The following is a 25,054-nucleotide window of genomic DNA, read 5'->3' as shown; positions in this document are numbered from 1 at the left end:
AGGATCCGTACCCCTCCTGCACACACTGCAGGATCTGCACCGCTCACATACACGTCAAAAAGTCATAATGTGCATATTGCTCCTCACTGCCCATCTGATTTAGCTGGAAGTGAAACAGTGTTGCGTAATTGGATTATACGAGCCACAATTTCAGTTTTATTTTTATAAAATGTTCCTGGTATTTCACAAGCACAGCAGGTATGCTCCGATTTTTCCCGAAGTCTCACTGAACTGACAAACCCAGTTAATCAGGGTGTCATGTAAATACACCGGCTTGTCAAACACACCAGGAATACTGAGACGGTCTGAAGGGACTTTCAGGTTATCGAATCTCTCTGTGTGAAATCTATGGTGCTCAGATACAAATTAAAATCTACATGCTTGAAAGGCCCCTAAAATTGAGTTTATGTTTCTGTAATTTATGTCTAATTTAGGCCTGACAATCAAGAAAGCCAAGGAATTGTGTATTAAGGGGATGTGTGAGCGACTTCGTCCAGAGAGATGCTTGTGAGTGACGTCGGAGCTGAGGGTTTCCATAAGGATCAGTCGGGCAGGGAGGGTCAGGCGGCTTCTGTCGCTCTCTGAAGATGAGTGGCTTATATTAAACGGCCTTTTAGTTAAACAGTAATCGTACATAACGGGACACTGTGTCAGGTAAGGCCTGCATTTGCATGCTGTATTTGAATTTTCAGAACTGTGTAATTAAATTATGTATGGAAGTACATGATCTTGCTTTTATTAATGTATAATTATTTACCCTGGACATCTTAATTAGGCCTAAACTTAATAACAATAAATAAATTAATAACTTAATAACAAATAAAAACGGTGCTGAAACCTTCTAGTGACAGAATTTGAAGCTCCGCCCCAAGGCTGATTGTTCCTTTGAAACTAGACTGCATGGATTATTAATTTGATATTTAAATGATCACAACCAGTATTTCGATAGAAAAATGAAAAATACTTGGAGAATAAATAGAATGTAATTGTATTCAAAATGATTTGTATTAGAGTTCCATCCATCCATCCATCCATCCATCCATCCATCCATCCATCCATCCATTCATTTCCTGATACCACCTTCCCTGTTCAGGGTCGCGGAGGGGGGGGGGCAGGGAGGGTCCGGAGCCAATCACAGAGGCAATGGGTGCAAGGTGGGGAGCAATCCAGGATGGGGCTATTAGATTTCATTCATAGTTTAAAATGAAATCCACTTTATATCACTTTTAATCCATTTTAAATATGGCTGTAAATGTGCATTTCATAAAATCTGATTGTTCCTTGAACCCTGCACTGGCCTTTCTCACTCCTGTAACCTGGAGTTGAATGAGTGACCACTGGCTCATCTATGAAATGTATAGCCCTTCTCCGTGCCGCTCCCGTAAGTCCCCAGTCTACACCAGTAAACCCTCAGTCTGCATCATAATTGCTCTGCCGGTACGTCTTGTGTAGGGACAGAGGAGGGCTATGGCTGGGACACACCCCCCTCTGAACGGCCACAACTCCCCTTGGGGGGGGAGCTGGGCGCCTGGCACAGGCCGCATCCTCTTGGCAGATGGTACGGCCATCGGGGCGCCTGGCACTGTGCAGGACTCGCCCCGGTCAGAAGGCCCTATGCTGGCAGGAGCATTCCCGGGTCCTACGCCCCCCAGCCGGGTAGGGGGGGTGGACTTTCCCCTTCCATAACCCGTTTTAATCAGGTTAAATTACGCCGGCACCCCAAGCTGCACCCTCTCCTCACTCATCCAGCACCAGCTACAGTTCAACCAGAAGCAGCAAAGATGAGTCACAAACCCAACTGCCGTCGGAAGCTCCTGTCCTTTCACTGACGAGCCGGAGGTGACGTGCAGCTCAGCGTGGATCCGAAGGTCTTAGGGTCAAATCCCAGGGTCGGCAGAGTGGATTCACTGCTGGGTCCCTGAGCCAGGCCCTTAACCCCCAGTTACTCCAGGGACCGTGTGACTCTGCTTAAGGTGGGAGGGGACACAGACCCGCTCACCCTGGAGGGCCCCCATTGCCGTGGTCTCTAACTAGCACCTTTGGCCGTGACTTCTGACCTTGCCACTTTGCACCATACTGGATTTCCTACTGTGATCTCTGTCGTAGCCCGTTCCGGGGTCCCATCCTTTCCAATGCGATATCCGCCATCTTATTTAATCATTTCCTTTCTGGGATCAATTAAAATTGCAACAAAAATACAGGGCTGAGCAGAGCGGAGCACAATATTTCCTCTGGAAAAAAGTGTGTATGAGCAAAAAGAGGCACTGAGGCTCGGCACCCCCCCACTGCGTAACTCATTTAGTGAGAGTTCAGCTCTTTTCAGTCCTGCCTGGTACGCGGCTGCAGCTTCCGGTTCTGAGCCGGTATAATTAGGCACACAATGCAGTCAGAACAATTTCAATGAGAAGAAAGTGGATTTCTACAGAAACAAGGCTGATTAATACATTTTCTGAAATTATAACACCCACTTATGGACCCCTGCATGCTCGCGGCGATCCAGATTAAGAGTTCTTGTGTAAACACAGAGATCTTCACTAAGTGGGACCTCTGGCAGCCACTTCGGATGTGGGCCTGAAACGCTGTGAAAATACCCAGAGAGCTTCCTGGAGGTTTGGGTGGAGGACATGGCCTGCAGACCTCCTCCACACTGAGCACCTCTTCCCCTCTGCGGAGTCGGCCTTTGTGCTATTTCAGGGCCTGGCCTCAAACGTCATTGTAAAGCCACAAAGATGAAAAAATATGTTTTTTTCCTCTTTTTTCCCCCATCTGCGCTGGTCTGCGACACTTATTCAGTCTCCTCTAACGAGTGTGGACAGAGGGCAGGCCCAGTGCCTCAGAAAATGAGCCCATACTGCGATCATCTGCCTCTGTTTGGCCAGGGCAGACGCGGGCACCAGCGGCCGGCCTGACCCCTCGCCTTGGGGTGGGGGGGGTGGGGGGGCGACCTTGCAGGGGCTCCTGAGCCGTTTCGCTGCGTCCCGGACTGATCGAGAGTGGGCTGCTGGGCGGAGCACAGCGAGTTTGGCCAGTCAAACAGATCTGTCGATATCCAGTGCGGCCTTCAGGAAGCACCCAGCTCCCCCCCCCCCCCCCCCCCCTTGCTGTCATTTAACACCCAGCATGCCTCATTGCTCTTTCCTCTAATTGCGTTTTATTCTATTTCCAAACCCATGGTCATGTCGGGCTGGTTTTAATCAGTGACTGGGTGGTCTTAATGGTGCACTGTCAGCAGCTCGCCTCCTTCCAGGAGGAACGGAAACCTATAAGTTGACCGAGACAAATCGGACCGGCTGTACAGATGCTTACACCTAGTCTCCTGGACGGTCCTGAGCTGCCAAGTCCTGCATGTTACTCCCCATGAGCCAGAACCGACACAGGCTCCTTGGTGTCGTATCTTCATGCAAGATTCTTTGACTTTTGCACATCAGCACGTAGGATTTCTTACTCACGCCGTCCGGTCAGTAACAAACATAATTACGCAGCAGAAAACAAGAAAAAGATGCTCAGAACCTCACAGCAAACACATAACTAGCAGCTGCAGGGGGTCGTATTTATGGAATAAATTTTTAATAAATACAAGGAATGGTAGAAACATAACACACGGCTAAATATTTCACCTTGCTTTAAGATACAAAGATTTGTTTTGTTTGTTTAGTTTGAGTGCAGTACCATTTTCTGCGTTAAGCGGTCTACATATTTGTTTATTTACTGATTTTTGTTTTTCAGGAAAGATGTAGACATTCACTATTGACCTTCATCGCTATGCTTGGAACCGCCAGACCTGAGCCTGAAAGGGCTGAAAGGTACATAAATGATATAAACCAAGAGAGCTGCTACTTTAAAACCTGCTAGTGCACCAGAGAATCTCTGGGTCGCCTTGGGAACCAGAGCAAGTGATGGTGAGGGTCAAAGGTCAAGCTAAATCCACAGAAACTGCGATTGGAAGCCATCACCTCGCGTTCGGAGAACCTCAACATGATGGATCTTCGTGCAGGTTTACTGCGTCTCTCGCAGGTTCAACGGGGGAGAAGGTCTCAGGGGTGAGTGGAAGACCGGACTGCATCTGCGGGACGGACACTTCTGTTTGTTGCGGTCAAAGATAGTCATTTCATGTTCCCCAGTTCCCCATTTTCAAGACAATAACATCTCTCTTTAGCAGAACATAAACGTTCCTCATGCTTGATTAGAAGCAGCTAAATTCTCAGGAGATGCAGGCACTGGTCATTTGGATGTCTGCGGTTTGGGTGAAGGTCTTCAATGAGAAGTCACATCCTATAGTAAGCACCTAGCACCAGCTTCCACCGTCATTCAACTAGATCCGTCTGTCAAGGTTCTCCAGTCCATCACTCCCCACGTGCCGCATTGCTGTGCCGTGACGGCATCTCCTCTATTCGTCAGAGTAATTATGGCGAGGGACGACTCCGCAAGGCCCCAAGCGATCGGGGGCGTGATTAGTCCAAATGACGGCCGAGGGCCAATTCCTCAGGCCCCTCGACGGCACGGAGATCGGCAATAATGGCTCCGATCCGTCAGTGCGGCTGACTGGAGGTTAGAGCCGGAGCTGAACCCGGGTGACGGATGCGGAACGCAGTGTGGACACATTACTGCTGAGCGTGAGAGGGCTTCACGCTTTATGTGCCATTACTGCCATTAGGCTTAAATTCATATCCATAAAGTTTATGTTATGTTATGGTAAGTACTAGAAGCTTCCAGAAACTCCTCCGGCTCATATGATGGTGCTCGTACACACACACACACACGCACACACACACACACACACACACACACACACACACACACACACACACACAGTAAACAAGTATGTGAATCCTGCCTCAGCTCCCCGGGACGGACAGATGGTGGCGCTGCTCCCAGGCGGGTGGCTGTACGGAGTCCGGTGTAATCATCGCCCAGCAGCACTGTCCAGCTGTGCTTATTCGCTTGAGATGATGTGCAGTGTCCACTTTGAAGTCGTCGCTGCTGCACTCCCCAAGGCCCCCGTGGCACTTTGGCCCCATCTGTCTGGAGCTGCCTGGGGTTGGGGGGGCAGGGGCTAATCACGCTGCATGTTCGGGTGTTTCAGTCTCCCGGGGAGATCATGATCCTCTCATTACTCCCGTTATGCAAGATGAAATGCTAAGTTTACTTTAAAATGCTGGGCCAGTGATGATGTCATGCAGAGGTGGAGGCTCTGTATTGTGTTGGGGTGGAGGTTCTGCAGCACGTTGAGGTGACGCTCTGTTGCATGAGGTGGATGTTCCATAGGGTGTTGAGGTGGAGGTTCTGTGTCGTGTTGAGATGGAGCTTCTGCGGCAAGTTCAGGTGAGGACTCTCTGTTGTTATACTGGTAAGAATCCAGTGCTGGCCTCTTCTCTACTGGGCAAAAAGAGTATTCCAGAAGAATTAGCTTCCATTTCCGCTACCTACTGATGGCTTGTGGCACCTGACGGACTGTGATGTCATTTGTAGAGGGATGACCTACAGAGCACCTGCGCCCCCCTCCCTCCCCGCTACTTCACCTGTATCCGGTCACTTCCTGACTGGCCCAGTGTCATACGCAGCTTAACACCCCCCCCACCTCACAGCACTACTACTGTCAACGGGTTTCCCCGGTAACGGCGTGGGGACTGCTGAGCTCGGGGGAAACTTTGGCAGTTCTTACTTAACATCCTTTTGCTGGCTGTCAGCTCCCAGCCCCCTCCCTCCTCACAGAGGTTCTCATCTTTCCAAAACCATACATGCCCTACTTCATATTATCTTCCTCTCTTTCTCCAGCTCTCACTTCTCTCATCTTTTTTGACTCTCTCTCCATCCCTCGCACTGTCTCTCTCATACTGCTACGCTTGTGTGGCTCTGCTATCATCACTCATCCTTCCCTCCGGTCCGGAGGATTCTGATACCTTGGAACAGAACAGCATCGGAGGCCCCCTTTTCCGAAATGCCCCCCCCTCTCCCCCTGGGATTTCCCGGTTCGTTCTAATGCCTCTTCTCCCAGTGCTTCCCAGTTGTGCTGGTATTTTACAGAACCTGATGCCTCCCAGGTGCCAGAACTTGCCAACTGCAAACCGGCACATGACCCAAAGCAGAGGATCACGCACCATTAATAAGACAACATCGTCAACATCATAGCTTGTTTGCCAAGCAGTTTATTTTTGGAGAAGAACCACATCCCCCCCCCAAACCCCCATTGTTCTGCGACCGCGGACTGCAGTTGAGCGCCAGGGCTCTACACATTCTCCAGCTCCCTGCTACAATACATTCATCTTTCAGGTAACTGATATGTTTACAGAGCAGTGCCCAGATGTCACATGTCATGGGAGATGCACTAGGGGGCGCTGTCCATCACCTTATGTTTGCAGAAGGCAATTTGTAAATGGACTGGAGGGTTTTCACGTGAGAAGGGCATGAACAGGACACGCCCCACCTTTATTTGACACGAATCCTGCCCCCCCCCTGTGTGATTGAAAGACGATGTGTGGTTAGGCAGATAGCTCGGAAGCCTGTCCGTTTAAGGTCAGTTGTCCTCCTAAGACATAAATCTTTCCCAAACCAGATAGCATCTCTTTTACTTCTTTCTGCTTTCAAAGTCACACTAAGGAATTGTATTTTCATAATGTAGTGCTGTCACATTTTTAACAAATGCTGAATTTTGCATGACAGCTTAGGATATGAACGCTAAACTATATAATATCCAAATAATGCCTGATTTTCTAAAACGACAAGCCACATCAATATTTCACATGCGTGGTTTTGATACTGTATTGCGAGGCCTTCATAGGGTGATAGTGACAGTTATTCTGTATCTGTTTCTCTAAAGACTGTGATGTTTATATCGATAATGTTGTATCATTGCACAGTTTCTCGTACCTTTTCCCATTATGAGGTATAATTCCAGTGTCAGTCTTATGAAGTAACAGTCCATAAGGCCCCATCCATGTGAGTGTGACATCAGCGACCATGTCCTCTCTCTCTCCACGCCCACAAACGTGGAAGAAGTTTGCTTATCGTTCCTCAGGCGGCAGAAGTTTGCCAGTTCCCTTAATTGAAAACCAGCTGGGATTGGTGAAACACTTCATACAAAATCGATTTCTCTCAGGTTCAGGTCTGGAAGCCGTGTTGTTCCGAGGACCTGTGTTTGCTTTAGAGTACAATCGATTCCTGCCTTTTTAACTCCAGATCTGCAAATGCAAATTTCCCCATGTTTGACTCGTCGGGCAGAAAAGCATGAAGAAAATTATCCATGAAGTATCTAACAGGGGAATCTGTTACCCTGACTCAGCATGGAAGATCTGACCACACATCCTGCTTGTCATCTCCCTGGGGCACACCCCGACGCAGGCAGTGGGTGGTTAAAAAGCCCCCCATTCCAACTGAACTAAAGCCTCCCACCTGTCCGCAAATATTAAAAGCGAAACTGTTTCTGTCCATTTGAGGAAATTTTCTCGCCTCTAAACACAGCTGGGTCTTCTGCATGCGTCACCTCCATGTCGCTGCTCCAGAGGAGACACAACAATCAAAGAAAATGCCGGAACGGCCCCCCGCAGCTGCGAACCCTTTCCGGAAGACCTTCATTTTTTGGTGTCGCCCCCAGTGTGGCCACTAAATCGGGCACCATGATGTAAGAGCAAATGAGATTTCGGGGGGGAGGGACTCGTCACACAGGAATGTGTCACCCAAGCCTCCTGCAACAACCCAACCTTAACTGTAGCATGAGTCTCCAAGAATTCTGGGTCACCTTGACTCCAGGAAAGCGATTCCGGAATGTGCTTTCTAATAATGGGGGCTGGGGGGGGCTCCATCCCAACGCACCCGCCTGAGTCAGGCTCACATTGAGGTCCTGTTTAGATTTTTACTTACGTACTCGTCGAGCTAAAGCTGCACTTACTCCTTCCGGCCTGAGACAGTTTGATGGAACACTTCAGTCAGAAACCTGGGTGAAGCAGATTTGGGGGGTGGAGAGGGACTCCCAGGCTGCGAGGGAGAGCAGCAGAGCTCGGATCTGTTTTGTGTTTAAGCTCCTGTTCCCGGGAGGCTCAGGGAATGTACACTTCTGAGTGAAAGAACTATCTGTCCCTCCTCCTTCCCCACTCAGCGCTCCATGGTGCAAAGTTATTTGCACATTTTCACCAATGATATGCCGTCAGCCAGCCTGCGCCGGGGCGTGCCGACCTGCCGCTAGGAGAGGCTGAGGTTAATCACAGTGGGGGGGAGGCAGTGGGAGTGGAGTGTGTCGGCGTGGGCGGTAGATGGTGGCCAGGGAGCGGGGCCGGATGGTAGATGATTAGTCGCTCAGCTGGTTTCCACGTGGCCAGAGTGGGCTGGTGCTGGCAGGGCAGCTGGGGGCCACTGGGGGCCATCTCACTTTCCTTCTTACGCCCCCAGCTTTAACTGGCCCTTTGTCAACATCCAGCCACATATGAGAACTCCTTCAGCTTCTGGGCTGACATTAGAAGCCGACAGAGAATTTTACATATTGGTTCTGCATGTTCCCTAGAGGTGATCACGAATTTGTCTTCCGTTTCCACGTCTGTTTCATGTTGTCACAGATTGGATTCCTGGTGCTTGTCGACTGTCATGAAAGACATATGGAACTTGACACATTGCACAGCGTTGCCCCCTGCTGGTTTCTCTGGGCTGACTAAAGGCTTGTACTGGCTGCAAGCACAGTGTCATGTGTCACGTTTACTAGTTCGTCGGGGTGGATGTCGAGGCTGGTGACCGAACCCGTATCTCACCCCCGCATCTGAATGCTGCCAGTCATGCCCAAACTCACCTGGACCACCATACCCCCAGGGATCGTTCTCCCCGGCTGCCATGCCTCACCACGCCGGTGCCACGCTAACCCAGTAACCAGTCACATATTTTAATCCCAGTGCTAAACTAGTTCCTTGCAAAGTACTGAGTGTCTGCATGATACTGCGGGCTTCCCGTGTTTCACTGAGGTGTCTTTCTGACTTTCTGGACTTCCGACTCTTGCCTGTGTGTTTTCCTGCATTTGCTGGGCTCACCGATTGTCTTCTCATTACTGTCCCTCTCCCCCTACCTGCCTTTTGTCTTTTGGATTCCTCCTCCTTTATTGTTTTGTTTTTCTGCCTGCCTGCTTTTCACCCTGCCTATTTTAGACTGCGACTCCAGCCTCCGAATTAAACATCAATTCACCCCAATGTCTGGATCCTTTCAGTCCCTTCATAACAGTCCGCGCTTTAAAAGCCCAATTTCTCAGCACTTGACATTTGACTTGATTGACTCAAATGTTCAGCATCAGGCAGAAAAAAAAGAAAAAGAATAAAAATCTGAAGAAAAGCAGCAATCAAATCTGACCGAGAAGGCAAATGTCTGCAGGACTGGGCTGAGATCTTGTTTTGATTTTCGATACGGATGCCGTGTTTCTCTGCCGTTTTAACAACTGTTTGAAAGGCATTTTACACGACAAAGCATTCGGCAGCACTTACGGATAGTGCTGCGATAATGAATGTCAGAGATTTTTAAAGCTTTTTTTCCTGAAGGCGGCATTCATCTTCTAAGACAATAAAAATTCAGTTAATTTTCGCAGCGAGGACTCGAATCTGCCCGCGTTGTGTTTAAAAAAACCTTTAAAATGGAAAGACAAGCCACTGTTCAGACCAAGTGCCGTTAAACTCGAATGGATCGTGCTTGTCAGGGCTTAACTGTGATATAGGTACTGCCAAAGCTTTCATTTTGATAAGATCTATCTGCATCAGTGCTGGGCCGGCAGCCAGGACAAACGGGGAGCACTGACCCCGCGCCGTCCGCCGCCTGCTTTAATTGTTCTCTAATTACTTTGTTCTTCACCCTTCCTATGAATTTTCTCGCTATTTTCCATTAACGATTTTTGATGCCCGGTGTAATTATGAATGTGACTTGAATGACACAGGCCCCTGAAAAGGCTGAACTGCGCAACTCTGTCGGGAGGGGGGCGGAGTCTCCGGCATGATCAGATGGCACAATGACGTGTCGGGAGGGGGGCGGGCTCTCCGGCACGGTGGGTGGACACTAGAGCAAGTGGAAGTAGAACTGGCAACAGCGGCCTGTATGTTTCTCTTAAGGTGAAATACACGCTCGGTAAAGCATGATAGCTCGCCATTAAGCTAGGCACTGTGAAAAGCAGGATGTAACTGCCTTTAAACTACAGCTTTGGTTGCAAACAATGTTTACACCATTTCTGAGTGTCAGGAATCTCATGCGCACAGACAGAGGAGAATCTGTTTTCAGCAGGAAAGTCCTTCATTTTCTGCTTTAACAGCAATCTTGTCAGACGTTCCAGGCCATTTTTCAGACCATCCCCCCAGCACAGCCTGAGGAGGTCAGGCTTAATATGTTATTTAATATCAAGCAGCTACATTTTTGATGTGATTTAAAACCGCTAAAAACCAATTGCCCATTTCTTCCCATATCCAATGGTTTTGTTTACCACAAATTTTTGTTTGGCCCCTGTTGGCCACATGCAGTCACTACACTCAATATTAAATAAATGCATTCCTGGTTTAAAAGATGCCAAAGCAATGAATTCTGCAAAATCACTAGCTATCTTCTGACCCTACTTGCTAGCTAATGTTGTTATATGCAACCACTGCAAAACAGGAAATCAAATACAGGAAGTCTCTGGGAGGGAATTTGCCGGATCTGACACGTTTCTTGACCACCGACAACGACATGCCTGATTGAGACGACATTTTGAATGGGGCCCCAAAAGGAACATGCAGAACTCTGCCCACAGCCTTTCATCGCCTGGCCTGTGGCTGGATAGGTTTCCACTCTGTTTCATTCCACAATGAGGCGTGAGGCACGAACGGACAAAGCCACCATGCCAATGCGTGTCACGAGTATGTGCACCGATAAACGGTGAATTCCCAGCCGTGGGATGTGTGACGGAGCTGATGATTACATGCAGCATTTCAGCCATAACCTTAAACACACATGGCCGCGTACTGCTCCTTTTATTCCGGAGATCAATCCACGGCTTCTGATTTGCATGCATGAAGGTTAACGATGACTAATCACACGGACGAACAACGGCTAAAGACTCTGTAACTCAGCAGAAAGTAGCCAAAATTGAAATAAACCACAAATGCAGGTGATTCTTAATGGAATAGAAGAATATTTTTATTTGCTATGCAAGGTACTGAACAGCACCCATCAACTGCGTTGATCATGTTTACTGGCATGTCCACTGCCCAGGAGGGCATCCTAGATGGTGATATGATGAAAAAGCTGGTCTACATGCGTATAGGAATTCTCTGATTTAGAGGTCTGAGTGTATGATTGTAGCTTGGTTCTCTGTGAAGTGAAGTGGAGGGTCTACAATGGATGACAGACGAGTTATGTAACATAAATTGAGTGGATGGCGGAGCCTTTAATCAGACATGCAGTGCAGCCTGTCCAGCTGCAGCTGGAGGGCAATCCTGACGAGGTAAGGAGGTGCATTGAGAGGGAGGGCGATGGCGTTAGCCGCACACTGAAAGACCACGGGAGGCCAGAGGGGGCCCGATGTCCCACGAGAGCGAATTTACAGCGGCCGTCTGACTGGTGCCCCCATCACAGAGCCGTCAGAAATACAGGCGTCCATATAACAAAAGCACTCTGGTAAACAACGGCGTGGTGTTAGGGCCCGTAGTGACACGAGCATCGACGGCTACAAAATGCTAACAGGCCGATAAAACGATGAAACACCTCAAGGTATAGTAATGCCACCCAAATGCCACATAATTCAAAATCTCAATCATTTCCTCTGTGGGCGATAGAAGGAAACACCCTGCGGCAAGTTGTTACGCAAACAGCTAAAGACAGGAGTGTGTGGTACGCGCAATCGCCACAGGGGGGCAGTAGAGAGCATGCTGACCTTCGTGGGATTTTAGAAGGGAACCTGTAAAGTGCCTGAAGATGGCGCTCAACAGCAAATTTGTCATTCTGCTGTCCGCTGTATAGTGATGAGGAAACAAACCTACCGACGGGATTAGATTACCATGCGGTGTCGGTCACAGCCTGCACTACCCCACCTGCTGGTTGCCATGTGATTGATTCCGTAGGATAAACATTCCATCCACCCTGGATCTCAAAGCCCCGCTGCTTCCGTTACTAATTACTTTTGTCCAGCCTATGTCCGAGAACAGCAACGCAGTCGTTAATGGGATCTATACACTAGGGGCAGCGTGCGGCTCTGTGGGCTAAGCCTGTGTGCCTGTAATCAGAAGGTCACCGGTTCAAACCCAACCAGTACGTCTGTGGGTCCTTGAGCAAGGCCCTTAACCCCCAGTTCCCTGGGTGCCACTACGGGTGGCAGCCCTTTGCGGACAACTTACTCTACAAAAAGCAAGTTGAGGAACCAGGCAGCGCGGGATCTACTTTATAAGGTATCGATTATTATTATTTGATTATTAAATCAGACCGTTTTGACAATGCCGTGATTGTGATGGCCGAGCCCTACGGCTGTCTGGGCCGAGAACCAGGGGCTAGCTCGCTCTCAGAGAGGCCAGGTGATTGCCACCATCAGCAGTTTGGGGACAGCATCCATCACCCACAGCAGGACCTGTCAGTTCCAGCAGAAGGTGGATCAGCCGGGGTCCACGAGGAGGTCTGCGCTTGCTCCTCATGTTTAGAGGAAGGTACGGAGAACAAGGACACTGGGCTGAGCCTAAAAACTATATGCTTAGTTTTTTTTAACAGACACAATGAATGAGAAAAGAGGAGCAGAGGAGGAAGTGAATGGAGGGTCGTACAACATGTGCGGAAATGCGATGCAGTCTGTGAGGACGAGAGCGGCTCCCCTCTCAGGAGATCGTTTGTTAAAATGCAAAAAAACACCTGCAGTCCCATTCCCAGAGTGACCGTCAGCTGTTAACCAGTTTCACATGGCGGGAATCCCTTTCTGCCGATCTTGAGATCAGAGGAAGATACATGCATGAGGAGATGCTTACGTTTCTGGGTCACATGCTCATGCTTCATGCACTCTCTATTAATGGGAATAGCTGTTATGATCCCTGAGTCTTGTTTGTGAGGCTTGGTCTTGGTCGTGGTCTATTACCCCCATCATTGGGTGCAGATCATTGGTCTAAAGTTGTGACTAGAACTCCACCCCAATATCCACATGAAATGGATACCTGACTGTTATGGGGTCACTGTAATACCTAAGCGAAGAACTTCCCATGTGATCCCCCCCGCCTTTGTCATAAGATTGCCGAGCAATTTCTTTGCTTATCTCCCCGCTATGAAGCATCTCATTGTCATGGCGTCCTCCTTCGGGAGTGTGCAGCCTTTCCACCGCGAGCTCTTGCCGTCCTGATGGCAGCCTAGCAACGGGAATGTGGCCTTCGCGTTTCCGTGGAGGTGGCAGTCGGCGCCGACCGTAGGTGGCGAGATGGACCGCTGGCTACGGCTTTGTCATTATAACCAGAGAGATTCTCATCGAAATTCCCAGACGGCTCCTGCCTCTGTATCCGTGGGCAAGAAGAAGGTGCAGCCGTCTTGCCATGGTGAAGAGCAATCCATATTTACAGTGAGGAGCTCCGTCGCATCACCTGGACAGTGCGGATCAGCCCGAGAGAGATCTCATTAGAAAATCATCAAACATAAAACAGGGCCTTTCATGAAAGCCCAGGCAGCTCAAAGACACACAGCAAAGCCACCTCTAACTCATACATTTGACACACTTCACCGCGAGCACGTCTCAGAAATCTCCCTTAATCCACCCAGCTGACTCTATTTAACCCTAACAATCTAATTAGTGCAAATGGGGTCAGCTGGATTTCAGTACTTTGAGGTATCGGGAAACACAGTCCCGCCGCTCAGTTGTCATGGCGATATGAGGGATCGCCCCAGCGGACTTGCGAGAAGTATACACTGCATGTCTCGTATTTAGGTCGAAATTGGGACCGCTCGGCGTACAGAAGAGTCTGCCTTTTGGGAATACTGGTCCGAGCGCCGCCGTTAGCAACGGCCCTGCACACTTGAAAGGTTTACTGGCTACTTTGTTTCACAAAGTGCCAAGTTCCTTAGCTCCTCGCCGTTGAAGGATACCCTTGAATACACAGTCCTGTGGAATTCCTTCCTCTTTGAACCGAATTTGCCTGTTTAATTGAGTCCATTGAAGGGGAATCGGGGTCTTAAGGCCATTCGATGAAGGAACTTAAAGAGCAGGAGAGCGTCTGCTAGCTCCATGCTAACACAGTGCTGTCGGCACATTTCCTCTGCTATTGAATGGGCCGCTTCTGCTTTAGTGAGACCCTCGAAAGGCACAAAGAGGGTGAAGGTACCACAATTGCACTACAAAGGAGGCTCAGAATGCTCCAGAGTGATGTGCAGGGCTTCCACTGCAATTAGCCTGCGAGATTCCTACCCTGTGACACACAATTTCCATGCATATTTAAATAGGAATAAGCAGGCCTAGCTCGCTAGCACTTGTCTATATGGACCCAAGGCCATCTGTGTAAGTGTCGCACTAATGCGGTTCTCTGGTATCCCAGCATGCACTACTCTCTGGGCCACAGGGGCCTACACCCTTTACTTGACGGCCTTGGCATGCTGTTCATAATGCTGTCGTCGCCTCCAAGTCACCGAGGTTACTACCCACTACCGTTAGCAGATGCGTTGAATTTAGCTGCTTACATCAAAGACACAGACTGCTCAGAATACAGATAGCTGCAGAACGATTTCTTGATGCCGGCATGGAATGGACTCAGCAGCTCAATAACGTAGAAAAACAGATGCATAGTTTTCAAATAATATCAAAATGTACTGCAAGAAAATGTGCAAGAGACAGACTATTCCTTAAAATGAAATGCTTCCCGTGGGTGCTGAAGAAATGGAACGTGTGAAATGGAGAGCCGGGGAATCACGCCAGGGAAAGCAAATTTCTCGCGACACGGTTCATATCGGCACTGGAGCCTCACGTTGCCGCGGCACCATGGCCTGTGGCAGCCCAGGAATAAGTCGTAAAACTCATCAGCCACGCAGGCGTCCGGCTCACGGCTGTTAAATTTAATCACCGTCCTCTTCCCGATGCCTTGTCGCCGACCCAGGTAGAATACGGGAAGTCGTTTCAGTTTTGTGGTGTGCCACGTGGACGGCCTCCGTGCTTTGCCCGATTAATTCTGCGGCCTCTGTACGCGACAGCCGGGCCGGACTCGTTTCCTACCATGTCTTCATTCTAGAAGTGCCTGCATTTTACAAGGATGTGGCACTGATATTGTGCTGACCTTGGAGAGGAATCACTGAAAACTCAATTAAACCCACGATTAATTTCTCCACAGTTGAGGGCCTCGTGGTGAACAGGCCGCTTAGTATTCTGGAGGAGATGGAGCGATGAGAGGAAGCCGGCGCACTTTTGGAACGAGGAGCCTGCACGCTTCGACAGGGCAGTTATAAATGGGGACGCTAAAGAATGGGACTCGCTCTCCTTTAATTCTTTGGAGCCTTATTGCTTTTTGTAGGCCAGCTCGTAAGCTTGAATTCACAGTGTCACTCCTAAGGAGTGGGTCCTGGGGGAGTCAAAACCAGCTACTGAAAATATCACACTGGATAAAGCTGTACGATTATAAGCAGTTCTGTGTTAAAATACTTGTCAAATATGAATACTTTTATCTTATGTTTACATGTCCAAATTCTAGCCCTCATTCCAACTGCATCTCCTGCATTTAGTGCCTTTCTGTTTTGTACTAGCTCTTACTTACTTCTTAAAATAGCTTTACTAAAAAATGCTGCAGAAGGTGGTGAGCGTTATCTCTCTTCTTGCCTGGAGACCTTAATTTCAGTAATTGATCAGCAGGGGGAAGCATTTTCCAGTCGACTTCCAGGTCCACATTTTGTTTTAATGTTCATATTGCTTGCAAGTGTGAATCGTAGTACAGATGCACACACACACACACACACACACACACACACACACACACACAGACAGACACACACACATACACACACACACACAGACAGACAGACAGACAGACACACACGTTCTCTCTCACACACACACAAACACACACACACACTCTCTCTCTCTCACGCACGCACATCATACACACACGCACACACACTCTCTCTCTTACACACACACACTCTCACACACACACACACACTCTCTCTCACACACACACACACACAAGCACACTCTCTTACACACACACAAACATTCTCTCTCTCTCTCTCTCTCTCTCTCTCTCACACACACACACACACACGCATACACACTCTCTTTCTCACACTCTCTCTCTCTCTCTCTCTCTCTCTCTCTCTCTCTCTCACACACACACACACACACACACACACACACAGACTCTCTACGTCACCAGTTCAGCCCAGACCACATGTTGCGGTGCTCTGGGACCACGTCAGGACAGAAATCAAACCAACATCACCACCCACTGACACTGGACTCTTAAATAAGCCTTTCGTATCGTCAGTCACTCCTGTATCCATGTGCGCTGATATTTTGAGCCTGTCTGCATATTTCAGTGAAATTCCTCACACCCTTTGTAAGACATATTGACAGTCACTCTGTCAAAACACAATGTCCCCGTTACCATAATTTCAGTCGCTGTTCGTGCACATTCTCCAAAGGTTTGAATTTACCGAGCGCATCGACACTTACATGGAATCCAGCTTTAACTGGGAACAATTAATGCTCTCTTATTACTTTTGGGAATGCAGTTTAGACAGGAACAAAAATATCCGATTATGCGGTTCCAACAGGAAGTGGGATGGGTGAACGGCAGAGGAAGAGGAGAGTAACATCCTTACAAGCCGGACACTTTCTATGTTAACTCCTCTCTGGCTTTCTGGACACGTCTTGGCTAAAAAAATCCAATAAAAGAGACCTTTAGGCGCATTTGATTCCTTTGACAGAAAACAATTCCAGAAACGTTATCTTGTTTTACAAGGGGGTGGACTGGGGGGGCACCCCGTCCATACTGGGCCTCTCTCCTAAACCGCACCACTTCACACAATGCCATACATTTTTTATTCTTCGGTTCTGAGAAGAGGGGTTGGCTTCGGGAGTTTTCGGTCTGACCGGGGTAGGGCATTGTCCTCAGGCTAGATGCACACACTCCTGTATTCTTCTGTTATGTGGGCAGCTTGCATGGTGAGGTCAGTGTTTCTCCAGCAGGGCGGCGACCTACATCGAGAGGCCTGTTTCCGCTTTCACCACCTGCGACATTGGGAGACTGTGGAAGCCAAGTCCCCTTGGCAGGGTCTGCTAGAAGGCTAGGAGGAAAAAACAAACTTCGTTATCAATACAATGCACCCCTTTCACTTCATGTTCTTAAAAACAAGGGGGTAATCGATGCCTTAAATACATGGAGCTTTGCAAAGGGCAGCTTTCTGCTGCATGCTCCTGACGCAGATAGAATATGGGGTATTGCTTGTTACGTGTGGGTGTTTTATTCATTTAAGTTTGCATTGTTTCTTTTTTCCAAGCCAGACTGTTTCCTATTTATACTCTGTTTTCTTTGCACTCGAGCCACACTGGTCAGCTGACGATGAGTCATCGAGCTGTTTTCACATATTGCAGGTCATTAACCGCCAGAGACCCGGAGCCACGTGCACAGCCTTTAATAGAAGCCCTTGCCGGCGAGCCAGGGGACCCTGTAGCCTTTCGGCTGATGCCAATTCACCAGGACCCACGATGTCCATCATTCCCTGTTCAGCCTCCGAGGCCGTCTAGTACATCCGTGTGGATCTCTGCAGCCTCCGAGGCCGTCTAGTACATCCGTGTGGATCTCTGCAGCCTCCGAGCCCGTCTAGTACATCCGTGTGGATCTCTGCAGCCTCCGAGGCCGTCTAGTACATCCGTGTGGATCTCTGCAGCCTCCGAGGCCGTCTAGTACATCCGTGTGGATCTCTGCAGCCTCCGAGGCCGTCTAGTACATCCGTGTGGATCTCTGTAGCAGCCCGGCGTTCCAGGAGGGACACATGAGAAATGAGGGCTGCAGCTGCATGACATCACTGCCTGTGACTGTGAGCACAGTGGCCTTCTAAGCAGGTTCAGGGTTCCCCCCAGTTCCCCTGCAAAGGGGTAGGAAACACCCCTTAATGCTGCCCCCCCCCCATTGTTTCAGTGTAGTGTGTATCTGACTCCATAAACAGCAGCTATGATTGCACTGAAACATGTGGCCACTTCGTCTTAACGTCTTAAACGTTAAACATTTAGTGTAATGACCGTTCCTGGCCAACAGGGGGCCCCATGTAAATGCACGGTTTGAATGGTGGTATGCAACATTGCTGACACCACTCTACAGAGATTCCCGCTTAACAGCTCGCACCTGCCTCCTTTAGCTGATAGCATCTACTGAAGCTCAGTGCTGTCTCGGTTGTGGGTCTCCATTGCCACGCCTCCCTGCCATAGCGACTGCTCCCCCCTCTCATTCCACATGGTTTGTCTGCTTAGGCATTAACATCCTTCTCTGAGCAGTGCCCCTGTCCCTTAGCCGCACTTTAGGGGCGTGTTGAACACCATGGGGTTACCTGGCAAACCCATAAGAGCCGGAATGCGCTGGAAGCGTCATGTGCTTCCTCGCTGCACTTGTCATGCCAGTAGAGGTGATCCCTGAACACAGACTGATGTCAGGGAGAATAGAGTGACTAAATTAAAATAACACTATCCAGGTTCTGGGCTACCTTCAGTGATTTGGGCCGGGCAGTGGTGCCATTAGTCATCCCTGAACGTGCTCAGCATCCCCGCGATTTTCTCCTGGATTCCCTTTTAGCATCTTATTTTGTTCTTTTCCATTTCCTCCTGGTTCACCACATTCCCTTTTTAAATCACTGTTGATTGAAGCAGGTGCTGCATCATTTTCTGCTCTTACGTGTTCTGGGAAGTGGCCATATAAAACAATCACGCCTCTTTGGTTTTACTCACAGCACGTCCTGCACACCCTGTTTCGAATTTTAGGGACGCGCACATGAGGAGTTTCTGCTCCTAACAGGAAAATATTTAAATGTGCAAGATACATGATGCTGACCATATCCTAACAGTGGCACTGTCCCTCCGAGGCACTAGAATGCTTTATACTGGGACAGCATTGTTGCTACCGATATTTTCCCATCATGCAATGGGCCGTGACCCTGACCCATAACTTGGAGCCTCTGGCACACAGTGACACACTTTGCTTAGCAGCTGTGACCTCATGGCTTCTTCGGGAGTTTCTCTGGAAGCTTTCGAACTAGTTGCTCGTCTGCTTGAACTCCTGCGTCTGGCGTGATACGGTTGCATTGCCAGTTCATGGATCCCAGATGCTTCGAGTGCGAAAAATTGCACAGAAATGTCACATAAATAAAATTTGCATGTCAATAAGTTTCACCGCAGGTAAACCGTAGAGAGGCATAACCTCAGTGACAAATTTCTGCTTGTATTTCCTTGCCAAAACATATTTCCCACAGGAAGGTGTCAGCAGATCTCACAGTCAGCAGGTCTCTGTCTTCGACTTGAGACCAGGGGAGTGGGTTTTAAGAATGTGCTTCTCAGAACGAGCGAAAGTGGATCAAACGATGTCGTTCCACTGCCAGGGAAACACGGTCCGGAATGCGGTAAGCTGCACGGCTGCGGTTGGGAGAAGTGAGAGCCAGCAAGATGGAGCGAAAGCATCAGCGCAGCTCCTAATGCCTGCCGACACCTGCCAACCTAGCTGCGGTCTGACGTCGGCTTCCTGCTTCATCTGAACTTTGCTTAGGAATTTCAAGGAATAAAAAAACCTCAAAGCTTGCTGTATTGGTTTGACACCGGTCTGCCTTTTGATATAAAATACAGAGTGTGTGGCAGGCTTCGGTGCGAGCTCCCCCACTGACACCGAGACTTTGAATCGAGTAACTTTGGCAGAGGTAGATGCTGGTGCTTCCCTTTGATAATAGTGCGTGTCCTCGAACAGCACAATCTTCGAGGAGCAGCGGGGCCTCCGTGTGACGACAAGCCTTTCATCCGAAAACACAACCTCCTGCAGTCACCAAGTTTATCTGTTTAACCCGCAAACAGGACTCTGAAGTGCTCCCAACAGAAAGGGGACGTTTGGGTGCCTTTGGACACCCTCACACTTGGGTAATAAGCAGGGAGAGTATTGTGTTTTTATCTCTTTCTTCTCAAACCGTCGGCTACATCCTGCATTAATTGACGCTCTGCTTGTGTCCCATGAGGCAGTAGTTATCCTCAAATTAGATTGGGTCCATGCTGCAAGTGTCACCGAAAACACGACAAAGTCATTTTGCGTTTAAAGATGCTTTGTAGAAATAAATGCCTCTGTTGTAATTCATGTTAGCGAGTGGAGGGTGTCGGTAGGAGCACAGCATAGCGACCAAAACAAAAAGAGGCTTTACTGGGTGAAGGTGTTTTTCTTGGACCGGATGAAGTGAAAGTTAACCGAGTATAATGGAGAAAGGCAAAGAAGATTCAGGAATTGACCCCAAAAACAGTTGGCTCTTCTGAGGTCTGTCCATGGGGGTGCCTCTGGGGTAGCACCCACAGACCATCTGGAAGAGCACGTGCCAGTGTTTATGGAAAGATTGTGTGACTCTGCGGATTCATTGGAGGGGGGGGCTATGGGTGCGACGTGATGGATGAAAAGAAAATCAACATGACAACTGCCAGTGTGGCCTTCAAGGTTACTGCAGTTACATGAAGTCACATGTTGGGCGGAGTCATACCTGGTGTGATTTGAGAGCACCTGATTGGCTGACAGTCAAGGCCGAAACATTCCAGCGGAACCCTTCACACATGCACAGATGGGGAAGAACTTGGCAACATCAGCAGCAAGGCTGACGCTTACCCGTCTGATACATTGTTTGTGTCAATAAATGCAACGTGGAAAATGTCGGCGTCTGCGGCATCACACTTCTTCACGCCAAAAATGCTTAATAAACGATGCAGCTGAGCCTAATTAGACCCTTTTAAATGAGATATTTCGTCTGTGACATGGGACTGTTGCCGCGCTGCACGTTATTTGCAGATTCCCGGAGATAAATACAAATGTTTCACCGGCTTGTCTTCACAACGCATCTGTTCCTCACACGGTGTTTCAACTCGTCTCCGCTGCCACCGGAAAACATTTTCTTTAAATGTATATGGAGACATTTGCTGTTGGTTTTTACTCTTTCGCTTGCAGGACTGGAAATCTTTAATTCCTCACAATCACAATGCCAAAAAACGAGTAATTTGGGGTCACAGGGTCGGCCATTGCTCTAGTGAACCCTGGAACTGTAATAGATTAAGGTGTCGAGTTTGCTGCTGGGCCAGGTGACCCAATATCTTGATACCCATTAATTACGCTGTAGGCATTAGAGATCTGGGCTGTGGACCGATCAGATAAAGGATTCCACATGGGCTTCGAATGCCCTTGATAACAGAAGCGCCTGAGCAGATAACGATCAAAGGAAATCTCCAATATAAAATCTCCAATATAAGATTTAGCTGTCCACGAAGAAGGCAGTCTAGAAAAGGTCTTTCATGTGGCAGAGCACTGAAGAGGTGTCTTTCATTAAAGCCACATCACAGAAACCTTGATGGACCTGCTGACTTTATGTCAGCATTGCAGAGCACCTGGATGGCTAAGACCCATTTTAGCTGTCCGTTTGGTGAGCACAGAAGAGCTGTTATAAAAAGAGGCCCTTTATTAAAGCTTCGAGTCTCTTGTTCATATGCTGGATCACTGACTGTGGTCGTCAGGGTAGTCCCTGACCTCCGCCACACTGAGAGCCATTTGTCACGCTTCTTTCTGTTTAACTGAAGGACACGTGAGGCGTGAAAGGGGTCCTCGCTCGTCCTTAAGAAACGTCGGCCCTTCCCAAAACCCTCGCAAATGTGTTCGTGTCAGATGACTCATCAGATATGAGGCCGATACCATCCCACTCGCTCCCCGGGGTTGGCTAATGGAGCTGGCAGCGCCATTGGGTCCGTCTGATACCGAAAAGCTGCTTTGCTTATCTGGCCTCCCTCAGAATCTTAACTGATTGTCAGTCAGCCAATCAGATAGTTCAGTGGGAGATAGGGCCCGCCTCATTCATCGGCCCTTTTCCCTTCCCTCCCCTCCACTGACACCTGTTTGTCCATTATTTTTTGCCAACTTCCCTCACCATGCCAATAACATCACAGGCCTGGGAACCATCTAGTGAGTCTCCCCTGCTTCTCTCCTGGCGCCGGAATCCCAGGTCTGCTTGTAAACAACGACTAACCACTCCTGTCAGAGTCATCGGTTTGAGGAAATCCTGCGACGATGCATTGCTGATTGCGCTTCGTAAAGCTGAGCACGGAATTCGGGGAAAAATACAAGCTAGCGATAGTTCGCATTTTTCTGGGCCACGTAAGACGGCAGTGACCTTCCTGGGTCGTTGGTGCTGAGATGTGCTGAAGCCACGCGGGGAGGCCCAGAGACACCGATGTCCCGTGCAGCTCCGCGAAACCGGGTCAGCGCTTTCCCCAAACAAACCACCCAAAGACACGCCGGCACGTGATGAACGAGTGCTAATCTTCGGAGACAGAGACGAAGATGGAGAGATCATGGGTGAGTGTTTGCTGCAGATTACAGCCTGCCTGGCACACAACCACCGTCTGCTGTTTCAAGCTTGCGTGTCTGCGCTCTTTATTTGGATATTTACTGAAGCGGTTTGAGGGACGTCTTCGCCAAGGGTGAAAGCCAGAGTTAAATGGGGGCTAGATCACATGGTCATCCTTCCCCTCGTGTAAAATACAAGCACACGGCCCGCAGTGGGTAACGGGACCGGTCCTCGCATGTTACACCAACTCCTGTAAAGGGAAGCTTTGCTTTCTGACCACCCAGTCTCCATTACAGAGGTTTCTCAGTGAAAACATTTCCCAGGGAACAAAGATGAGTATGGAATTTTGGGGGGGGGGGGGGGGTCAAGTGGCCAGCAGGGCACTGGAGCTGGAAATTAAAAAAGGGACACGTGCAGATTCATGTAACATCGGTTGCTAATAAGCCTCGTCCTACAATGACAGAGGCATGCGAAGTGTTGATTACGAGCAGAGTGTACAGTTCCTAATGGGCTCCTCTAGTCCAGCTCAGCCTTCTCTGGGGCAACAGGATTTTTGGGATGTCCTGAGATGGATCCTTTTCCTCATGCTAGCTCTTAAACTTTATTTACTATCTCACATGTGTCTGGAGACCTGCTGTGGGGGGGGGGGGGTGGGGTCACAAGGCAGCAACATGCTTTTACATCCTACTCCCAACTGTAATACAGAAAGTGATTCAGCCCATGCTGTGGGTGTCACACATGTGCATGACGGCATTGAGACCCTCAAGGTTAATATGCGTTCATGAACCCTGCGCTGTGGAGGGCTTAACGCTTTTGTGTTTCTGCTCTAGCTAGGTGATAATGCTGTTTAGTATGCAGTCAACACAGAGAACCATACATACATACATCAAGAAGCCTGAAACGTGAGCAGCAACTTGATCCACCCTGCTGTGTTCATCCCTTACAGAGTACTCATTCTCAGTGAGACCAGCTGACCATGTTTATCCCTTACAGAGTACTCATTCTCAGTGAGACCAGCTGACCATGTTCACCCCATACAGAGTACTCATTCTCAGTGAGACCAGCTGACCGTGTTCACCCCATACAGAGTACTCATTCTCAGTGAGACCAGCTGACCATGTTCATCCCATACAGAGTACTCATTCTCAGTGAGACCAGCTGACCGTGTTCATCCCATACAGAGTACTCATTCTCAGTGAGACCAGCTGACCATGTTCTTCCCATACAGAGTACTCATTCTCAGTGAGACCAGCTGACCATGTTCACCCCATACAGAGTACTCATTCTCAGTGAGACCAGCTGACCATGTTCTTCCCATACAGAGTACTCATTCTCAGTGAGACCAGCTGACCATGTTCACCCCATACAGAGTACTCATTCTCAGTGAGACCAGCTGACCATGTTCTTCCCATACAGAGTACTCATTCTCAGTGAGACCAGCTGACCATGTTCTTCCCATACAGAGTACTCATTCTCAGTGAGACCAGCTGACCATGTTCACCCCATACAGAGTACTCATTCTCAGTGAGACCAGCTGACCGTGTTCATCCCATACAGAGTACTCATTCTCAGTGAGACCAGCAGGCTTTCATTAACTGCAGTGTCTGAGGATATGGGGGCTGGTGATCGGTCACCATGGGAACCTCAAATCCAGCCCTGTGCCACTGCTTCCCCCTGGTAGCATGTGATGCTGTGACATCATATTCAATGCGTAGGTGAGGTTCGTGAAAACACTGGATCCGATTTTCCTAATTTTTGTGTAGGTTTCAGGAAAAGCATATATTCGGAGGCCCAGAGGACCACACAAACACGACATCTTAAAACCTCCGAAAATATGTTTTTGTTTGATTTGGGCCGTGGATGTCGGTGTTGTGGTGTCTGCGGTTTTTAGAGCGAATCTGCAGCACAGCCTTGACATGCTTTCAGTGTCCAGGGAGCACCTTGCCGGTGCTGAAGCATCTCCCTCAGCTCCTTTCCGGCTGCTTCTGGTATTGCTTCAAATCTCGGAGGGGAAAGAGATGTAAGGAATCTGTCTCAATCAGCGCAGGCGGGTATCGCGCCAGGGCCGGGTCGGGGGGCGGGGGCCGGGGAGCAGGGACCCCCACCGCCACCGAACTCTATAAGTGCCCACTGTGAAATTCCGAAAGTAATTTGTACGAAATTGAATTTCCATTAAAATGAAATGAAAACAGAACTGGAGATTTTTTCCCGCCTCACTTAATACCCCCCCCCCCCCCCCCACACACACACACATCTCACCCACCCTTACTAACAGCAGACACAAGCACAGCAGTGCAAAGCCAGTTTATGGAAATCACAGTGTCGGGCCAAATTCCATTCTACCATAAGGGCTTAATTTCATGAAACTTCATGAGGGCTGATACGACTTTCACCTCGGAGACAGGGCCCCCTGTTTGGAGTCATCCAGCCCTTGGTTCCCACCCACCGTTAGCAAACTTGCTTAAAAAGGTCCTTGTTGAGCTATTCTCACAGCTCAGGTTGGTTATTTAATTAATTCACCACTCGGACACATTTAGCATTTAAAAGGCAAAATATATTTCAAAGT

The sequence above is a fragment of the Brienomyrus brachyistius genome, chromosome 21 (genome assembly GCF_023856365.1).
Source record: "Brienomyrus brachyistius isolate T26 chromosome 21, BBRACH_0.4, whole genome shotgun sequence".
In the NCBI taxonomy this organism is placed as follows: domain Eukaryota; kingdom Metazoa; phylum Chordata; class Actinopteri; order Osteoglossiformes; family Mormyridae; genus Brienomyrus; species Brienomyrus brachyistius.
The sequence above is the reverse complement of the archived record's forward strand: the minus strand, read 5'-3'. Positions refer to the sequence as shown.